This window comes from Herpailurus yagouaroundi, unplaced genomic scaffold, assembly GCF_014898765.1.
Source record: "Herpailurus yagouaroundi ecotype Mexico unplaced genomic scaffold, PumYag 159, whole genome shotgun sequence".
Taxonomy (NCBI): Eukaryota; Metazoa; Chordata; class Mammalia; order Carnivora; family Felidae; genus Herpailurus; species Herpailurus yagouaroundi.
The window spans coordinates 25624268-25632358 of NW_024412400.1; the positions used below are offsets into that span (position 1 = coordinate 25624268).

The 8091-nt window shown below is 44.1% G+C and overlaps 1 long non-coding RNA gene and 1 other non-coding gene across 2 annotated transcripts; one reads left to right on the top strand and one right to left on the bottom strand.

Annotated features, from left to right (window-relative positions):
• The first annotated feature begins 2360 nt into the window (after positions 1-2360).
• LOC121033636 (uncharacterized) lies at positions 2361-3265 on the top strand. Its single transcript, XR_005792033.1, has 2 exons — positions 2361-2722; positions 2982-3265. It is a non-coding gene; the product is annotated as an uncharacterized LOC121033636 (long non-coding RNA).
• Positions 3266-7670: 4405 nt separating this feature from the next.
• Positions 7671-7755, bottom strand: TRNAR-UCG (transfer RNA arginine (anticodon UCG)). The gene has a single exon. It is a non-coding gene; the product is annotated as a tRNA-Arg (tRNA).
• Between the last annotated feature and the right edge of the window lie 336 nt (positions 7756-8091).

Genomic DNA, 8091 nt, shown 5'->3' on the forward strand with positions numbered 1-8091 from the left:
TTGGCACATATTTTATTAGGATAAACTTCTAGAAGTGGAATTGCTGTGTCCAAGTGATATGGTGATGCTTTTTTTTCTTTTTCAAAGAAAGGAAATAATTTTTAATTTGAACTTCCTCTTCTAGTTTTATGTTGGAAAGGAAAGCCTTTCAGTCAAATTACCTAAGAACCATATTGCTTAAAACAAGACATGCTAAAAAAAAAAAAAAAGATGAAAACAGAAAATAGAACTTGTGCTTTAAGCCACCCTGATTAGCCTGTCAGCTTGTAATTTTGGTAGCACTTTCTCAAAGAAATTCATTGCTATGCATGTTCTTTTTTTTAATTTTATTTTTTTAAATTTACATCCAAATTAGTTAGCATATAGTGCAACAATGATTTCAGTAGATTGCTTAGTACCCCTTACCCATTGAGCCCATCCCCCCCTCCCACCATCCCTCCAGCAACCCTTTGTTTGTTCTTCATATTCAAGAGTCTCTTATGTTTTGTCCCCCTCCCTATTTTTATATTATTTTTGCTTCCCTTCCCTTATGTTTATCTGTTTTGTCTCCTAAAGTCTTCATATGAGTGAAGTCATATGATATTTATCTTTCTCTAATTTCGCTTAGCATAATACCCTCCAGTTCCATCCACGTAGTTGCAAATGGCAAGATTTCATTCTTTTTCATTGCCAAGTAATACACCATTGTGTGTGTGTGTGTGTGTGTGTGTATATATATATATATATATATATATGTGTATATATATACACAACATCTTCTTTATCCATTCATCCAGTGATGGACGTTTGGGCTCTTTCCATACTTTGGCTACTGTTGATAGTGCTGCTATAAACATGGGGGTGCACGTGTCCCTTCGAAACAGCATACCTGTGTCCCTTGGATAAATACCTACATAATGTTTTTTTTTTTAATGTTTATCTATTTTTGAGAGAGAGAGAGAGAGAGACAGAGCACAAGTGGGGGAGGGGCAGAGAGAGAAGGAGACAGAGAATCCAAATCAGGCTCCAGGCTCTGAGCTGCCAGCACAGAGCCCAATGCATGGCCCAAACCCATGAACCACGAGATCATGACCTGAGTTGAAGTCAGATGCCCAACTGACTGAGCCACCCAGGTGCCCTTCACAGTTTTATCTTAATTCATTAATAAGGAACCAGGTGTATAAGATGTACAAGATAATATATATATGGAAGTACAAGAAAAATATGGAATAAGTTCACTAAGTTAGAAACAAACTAGTTATTTTTTTCAAGGCAATAAAACCATAACGTTTAGAATTATAGTTTCTATCAAACAGATGCCACTTTTCTCTCTATAGGAAAACAATCGTTTGTATCACTATTGGATAAAAACCATTTGTACCTTAATGATTTTCAACAAATTAATAGCTAACCTTGGAGAGTCATAAAATATTGACTCAAGACTAAATAGCAAGTCAAACGAAGTTTGACTAGAAAGTCAAAGGACCCCAAGGTAGGCTTGACAATAGGGGTCATGTATCTACTTTGCTTTGTTTCTGACTTTTTGATATTGTTTTTCTTTTCTTTTTTTTTTTAATTTTTCTTTTCAACATTTATTTATTTTTGGGACAGAGAGAGACACAGCATGAACGGGGGAGGGGCAGAGAGAGAGGGAGACATAGAATCGGAAACAGGCTCCAGGCTCCGAGCCATCAGCCCAGAGCCTGACGCGGGGCTCGAACTCACGGACCGCGAGATCGTGACCTGGCTGAAGTCGGACGCTTAACCGACTGCGCCACCCAGGCGCCCCCCGATATTGTTTTTCTTGAAGAGAGAAGTGACCAAAGAGGAGACTCCATATGACTGATGATATTAACTGCCTCTCCAGTTCCTTCAGTGCAGGGGGGCCCAGCTGGGTTGTGCTCCTGGCTTCCAGCCGCGTGGGGTGCAGAGGGCCTGTGAGCACAAGAAAGGGAGCTTTGAATAACGAATGCACAGCCTCTGGGGATGAATGGAGAGGGAGGGTCCACAGCGTGTGGGAGGAACAGGAGCGGAGCCCCGGGATTTGGCTAGAGCCTGACTACCCCTAATTCACAAGGACTCTTGGAAGGCTGCGTGGAAGGGAGTTTAAAAGCCCGGGTGGAATCTGTTCATTTTACCTAATTGAGTGATCCTTTTCTTACAGGGTGGAGTTCTGCCCGGTGCTTTTGAGCCATTAACAGGATTGTTCACTCTCATCACTGCACCTTTGTTGTGTTGCTTAATTTTGTAAGTTTGTTTATTTACTTTGAGAGAGACACAGACAGAGAGAGACACAGAGAGAGAGAGAGAGAGAGCACTGGGGAGGGGCAGAGGGAGGAAGAGAGAGAGAATCCCACTGGCAGTATGGAGACCATGATCCGTGAGACCATGATCCGAGTCAAAATCTAGAGTCGGAGGCTCAATTGACTGAGCCACCCACGCGCCCCACCACCGCCCCTTTCTTATCCCAAACATCCCTTACTTAGCACACTGAACCTGGAAGTCTAAATGACAGTCTCTGCCTCTGGCTTTGTTCTTTCCCTTCCAGTTCCTGGCCTGGGATCATCTTTGCCCCTTCCTACCTTTCCAGAGCAGAACCTGGCTCTTTGCGGCACAACAGTGGGGGTAGCTTCTGATTAGGAAAGAGAGCTCCGGTCAGGGTGGCAAATTTGTCCCGGTATTCCCAGAACTTCCTGGATTAAAAAATTGAAAGTCCCACATCCCAGGAACCCCCTCATTCCAGGTAAACTGGGACAATCGGTCACCCTAAGTCCAGTCCCACTTGCCATCCAGGCAGCTGTTGGATGCTGCTGTTCCCAATCCCTGCTGGTTCTTTTAACTCTTTCCCCTCAGGTTTCCTAGTCTTAATGTTCTCATTGAAGCTCTCTTAAATACCTTCTTAATTTGTGAAGCTCAGGCCTTAGCTCCAGACTCATAAAAGTTTCCTGGGTCTTTCATTCTGGAACAGAAATGGATACAAGTTTTACATTTTTGTTTTCTAGCAAGGAGGTATTTGTGGAGGCTTCCAAGAAGACAAACTGAACTGGATGGGATGTTTGCTTTCACGGATCAGAAATGAATCACATCACTTTCTTTCAGTAACGACACAGAGTTGCAGAGTCACAAGAAAGAAACAACAGAAAGAAAATGTTTTCGGGGTGGCGGGGGGGAGGTTGTGAATAAAGGCTCCTGCGTGGAGACCCAGGATTGTGAGACAGAGATTGACAATGTTTGACTGTGGTTGCCTCTAGAAGGACAATAAACTTGCCATGCTTATTTACAACTAGGTGCTGTTTCTGAATGCTCTCTCTAGGCATTTATTCTGCTCCAGGGTCTTTAGAAAAACAGGTTAATAACTGGCCAAGAGAAGGGGGGAAAGGGAGACTGTCGGTGTGGAATGGTCCGTGCCTGAACTCCTCTCAGGGATGAAGGCAAACGCAGATCCCTGGATAAGGGGGCGTCGTGCACAGCTCTGAAAATAAAATGTTATTGGCTCAAGTCTGCAACTGTCACTTTCCACTGAGATGGAATGTATGACTCAGAAAAGAGAAGCACCAAATATTATGCAGACTGCCTTTGGGGAAAGAAAAAAAAAAAAACACCCACTTCTTATAAAAACACTTTTTTGGGATGAAGGATCTGATTTCAACTGATGAGTCATCACTGTGTTTTTTTTACCACTTAGCCAAAAAATGAGGTTTTTAAAAAAGCATTTCTTGAAGCAGATTCTTCCACTGCTTGGGTTTCTCTCATCTGAGAGAGAAGGCATTCCAAGCACTTCTATCCACAGTGCCAGAAGCTGTCCCAATTAGCAGGAAGGATGTAGTGGGACAAGATTTGTAACCATCAAGCTCCAGATTCATCATGAACAAGCAACCTGAAGGTAATAGTTGTGATTTAGAAACAAGAAATTATCAAAAAATAGATTTTAAAACACAAATTTCAATTAGTAAAGAGTATGTTTTAAAATGACACAGTGAATGTTAGAAGCAAAGGGATTTATGAGAGCTTCGTGAGAGTGTTGTAGTAGAGGTGACCTGTCTTGGTTTACCAAGGAGAGTTTTATTCATGCTTGAAAAGCACCCGCTTTTGCTCTCAAAACGTCTTGCATTGGACAGTGAATTATATGGTCATCTTAGCTATATTGATTCTAAAATATGCCTGAAGATTCTTTGACACTCTTCCTGTCAAGAAGTCTATATCCATTCCTCTTGAAAATGGATGAGCTTTTGTAACTGTTTGGGTAAGTGGTGCGTGATATAATATGGCTTCTATTCTGCTCTCTCTCACACACCCTAGAAACTCAGCCACCATATTTCAGGAAAGCCCAGGCCACATGGAGAGGCCATGCGTATGTGTTCCATCTGATAGCCCCTGCCGAGGTCCCAGCAGATAGCCGTCATGAACTTTCAGACAGTTGAGTGCATTTTCCTTCAGATGATTCCAGTTCCCAGCTTTGGAGCCACCCCAGCCAATGCGAACTAGGGCCGAGATGATGCAGTCCGCCAAGATGATGCAGTCCATCGTCATTGTTTTAAGGCTAAGCTTTGGGATGATTTGTTATGCCGCAATAGACAATCAGAACATCACTGTGTTTTTATTTCTTAAAACTGTCCCAATTGTGGGGCGCCTGGGTGGCGCAGTCGGTTAAGCGTCCGACTTCAGCCAGGTCACGATCTCGCGAACGGTGAGTTCGAGCCCCGTGTCGGGCTCTGGGCTGATGGCTCAGAGCCTGGAGCCTGTTTCCGATTCTGTGTCTCCCTCTCTCTCTGCCCCTCCCCCGTTCATGCTCTGTCTCTCTCTGTCCCAAAAATAAATAAACGTTGAAAAAAAAATTAAAAAAAAAAAAAACAAAAAACTGTCCCAATTGTGATATATAAGTATTTTTTAAACGATTTGCTTTATGGATTTATGGAATGAATAGATGAATACAAAAACCCGGAAAGTACACGGGAGTGCCAGTGAAGTGGAAATGAAAATCAGACCAGTTCCTGAGGATCCAAAAAATTATTTTGGTTATTAGAAAAGCGAGGAAGGAATATTGCTCACATAAGACATCTGTGGAGCTGGCTGCCATTTTGTAAGTTTGCATTTGCCAACCATCCAATCATGTCTGGGTGTACACTATCTCAACAAAAGCCTTTTATAATCTTTTGACACCTTTAAGAGTTAGGTTCAGGGTAGATTCTTGGTTCAAGCAATTTCATCAATGCATTTATACAAGATTTAGGTAATCACATACCAAAACAAGTATCGTCTCTCATGGGTGGAAACTTTTCAAAGGGAAATAACTTCTCAAGAAAGGAGCAAAACAGAACAAAACACCAATTTATCAATTTGTGAACACCAGGCAGAACTCAAGGTCCTGATGAATGAGCTTGGCGAGAGGAAGATGGATTCAGGGCCAGAACCAGCTAGCTGCCTCAGATGAGAGTGACGGGCCGTGCAAACAATCACAGAGTATGAATGACTGTCTTTGGGCTTCTCGGGTGTTGACTGCAGGTGAACAAATTAAATGCCTCTTCAAAGAACTGGGCCTCAGAAGAGTCGATGAGTATCTCCTACTACTGGGGGAGGAACAGACAACCTTGTGAACTGGAGCCACTCAAATGTCACATAACTTAACACTGGTAATCCTTCTGTCTACACCTCTTCCATCCTCTGCTCAGTTTCCCCAGTGTCTGTATCTCCAGTCTCCTTGGAGGCGGGAGAAAAGTAGACATTAAATACTGAAGATGGGGAAGGGGTTCTTGCCCACTCTTATTGGCTGGTGTTTGCACACATGCCCTTCTTTTTATTTTTTATTCATTTTCATTTTTTTAAGTTTTTTTTTAATGTTTATTTATATTTGAGAGGGAGACAGAGCACAAGGAGGGGAGGAGCAAAGAGAGAGGGAGACAGAATCTGAAGCAGGTTCCAGGCTCTGAGCTGTTAGCATAGAGCCTGATGTGGGACTCGAACTCATGAACCATGAGATCATGACCTGAGCCGAAGTCGTCCACTTAGCCGATGGAGCCACCCAGGCACTCCTATTTTTTTAAGTTCTAATCTATTTACTTTGAGAGAGAGAGAAACTGCACGAGGGGCAGAGAGAGAGGAAGAGAGAGCCCCAAGCATGTTCTGCACTATCAGTGCAGAGCCTGATGCGGAGCTTGAACTCAAGAACCAGAAGATCATGACCTGAGCCAAAGTCGAAGGCTTAAACGACGAAGCCACCCAGGCTCCCGTACACTCCCTGCTTTTTAAATCCAGTGTTCCATTTATGGTGCAATGGGCTGAATGTTTGTGCCCCTGCCCCAATTTGTATGTTGAAATCCTAACCCCCAGTGTGATGGCAGAAGTGGGGAGGCGGTGGGGGGGGGGGGGGTTGGAATGTGAATAGTAGTGTAATTACTACTACAGGTAGTAGGCAAGAGGGCTCTCTTGCCCTCTTTCTTCCACGTGGGGCTACAACAAGAAAACAGCAGTCTACAACCCCGGAAGAGGGGTCTCACAAGAACCTGACCATACTGGACTGATCTCTGACTTCTGACCTCCAGAACTGTGAGAAATAGATGTCTGTTGTTTACAAGCCCCTCAGTTTGTGGCTATTTTGTTATAGCAGCCTGAGCTAAGACAGCCACCAAACCTCTGTCCTTTCTAGACTCATTGTGTTCTCTCTTCCCTCTGTAAGTTTGCCCTGAAATGCCCTATCATTGCCCATCCCGTATATTCCCTATAGTTAACTTTGAGTGCTCTCCTCTTTCAGGGGTCAGTTCAGGTGTTGTAGTGGAGGCTGCCCGCACCCCACCAAGATCCCTGTTAGTCGGGCAGGTACACTCATCCCGGCTGCTGAAAGCTACATCCCTTCCCACAGATTCACCCGCAGCCAGCAGGAGCTCCTTCTCCCAGAATTATGCAGGATGTTAGGCACCCTCCTCCCGGGGAGCAGCCTATAGCCCACGACTGACGGATAAGGAGTACAGAAGTCTGGCCTCTTCGACTCCATGAAGGGCAACTCTGGTGCAATTGACACTACCTTCCAGATACACCCTTGGGATCAAACTAAGGCTAGACTCCACCGCTGAAATCACATCTCTGCCTACCTGCTCCCCCTGCTCTGTCATGCTTCCCTAATTTCTTCACAGAATTTTTCTGATCTCCTTCAATAAATCACTTGTCCAATGGGGCTCCTGGGTGGCTCAGTCGGTTCGGTGTCTGACTTCAGCTCAGGTCATGATCTCGTGGTTCGTGGGTTCGAGTCCAGCATCAGGCACTGGCCGTGCTGACAGCTCAGAGCCTGCAGCCTGCTTTGGACTCTGTCTCCTTTTCTCTCTGCCCCTCTCCCACTCGTGCTCTGTCTCTATCTCTTTCTCTCTCTCAAAAATAAACATTAAAAATTTTTTAAAAAATCCCACACTCTAAACATAAAATTAAAAAAATAATAAATAAATAAATCACTTGTCCAAGATTTCTCCTTTCAGGCTCTCCTTGGAGGAGGCCTAACCCAAGCAGATGATGTTTCTTCTGGGAGACTTTCCCTAACCATTTTCCATACAAACTGAAGGGAACTTATTTTTTTTTTTAATTTTTTTTAATATGTTTATTCATTTTTGAAAGACAGAGACAGAGCACAAGCGGTGTGGGACAGAGAGAGAGAGAGGGGGACACAGAATCCGGAGCAAGCTCCAGGCTCTGAGCTGTCAGCACAGAGCCCGACGCGAGGCTCGAACTCACGAACCGCGAGATCATGATCTGAGCCGAAGTCAGACGCTCAACCAACTGAGCCACCCAGGCGTCCCCTGAAGGGACCTTCTTTTGTGCACACACCTCTACACTGAGCTTCCCACCAAGTATTGGAATCATCGGTTGATTTACTTATCAGTCTCCCCACTAGTCCACTGACAGAAACCCTGACCCACTGATCTCTTCCTCCCCAGCTTCCAGGACAGTGTTTGGCCTTTAGCTGTTGCTCTGGAAGAGTTTGAGGAGTTAAATTGTTGGGGACTTTTTGAAAGAGAATGGATGAGCCTCACTTTGGCCTCCCATGTTGGAAGAGGGTTCAGAAAAAAAAAAAAAAAAATCACAGAGATGGCTATAGAAACAGGATCTGGACCCTGGAATGTTGGTTAA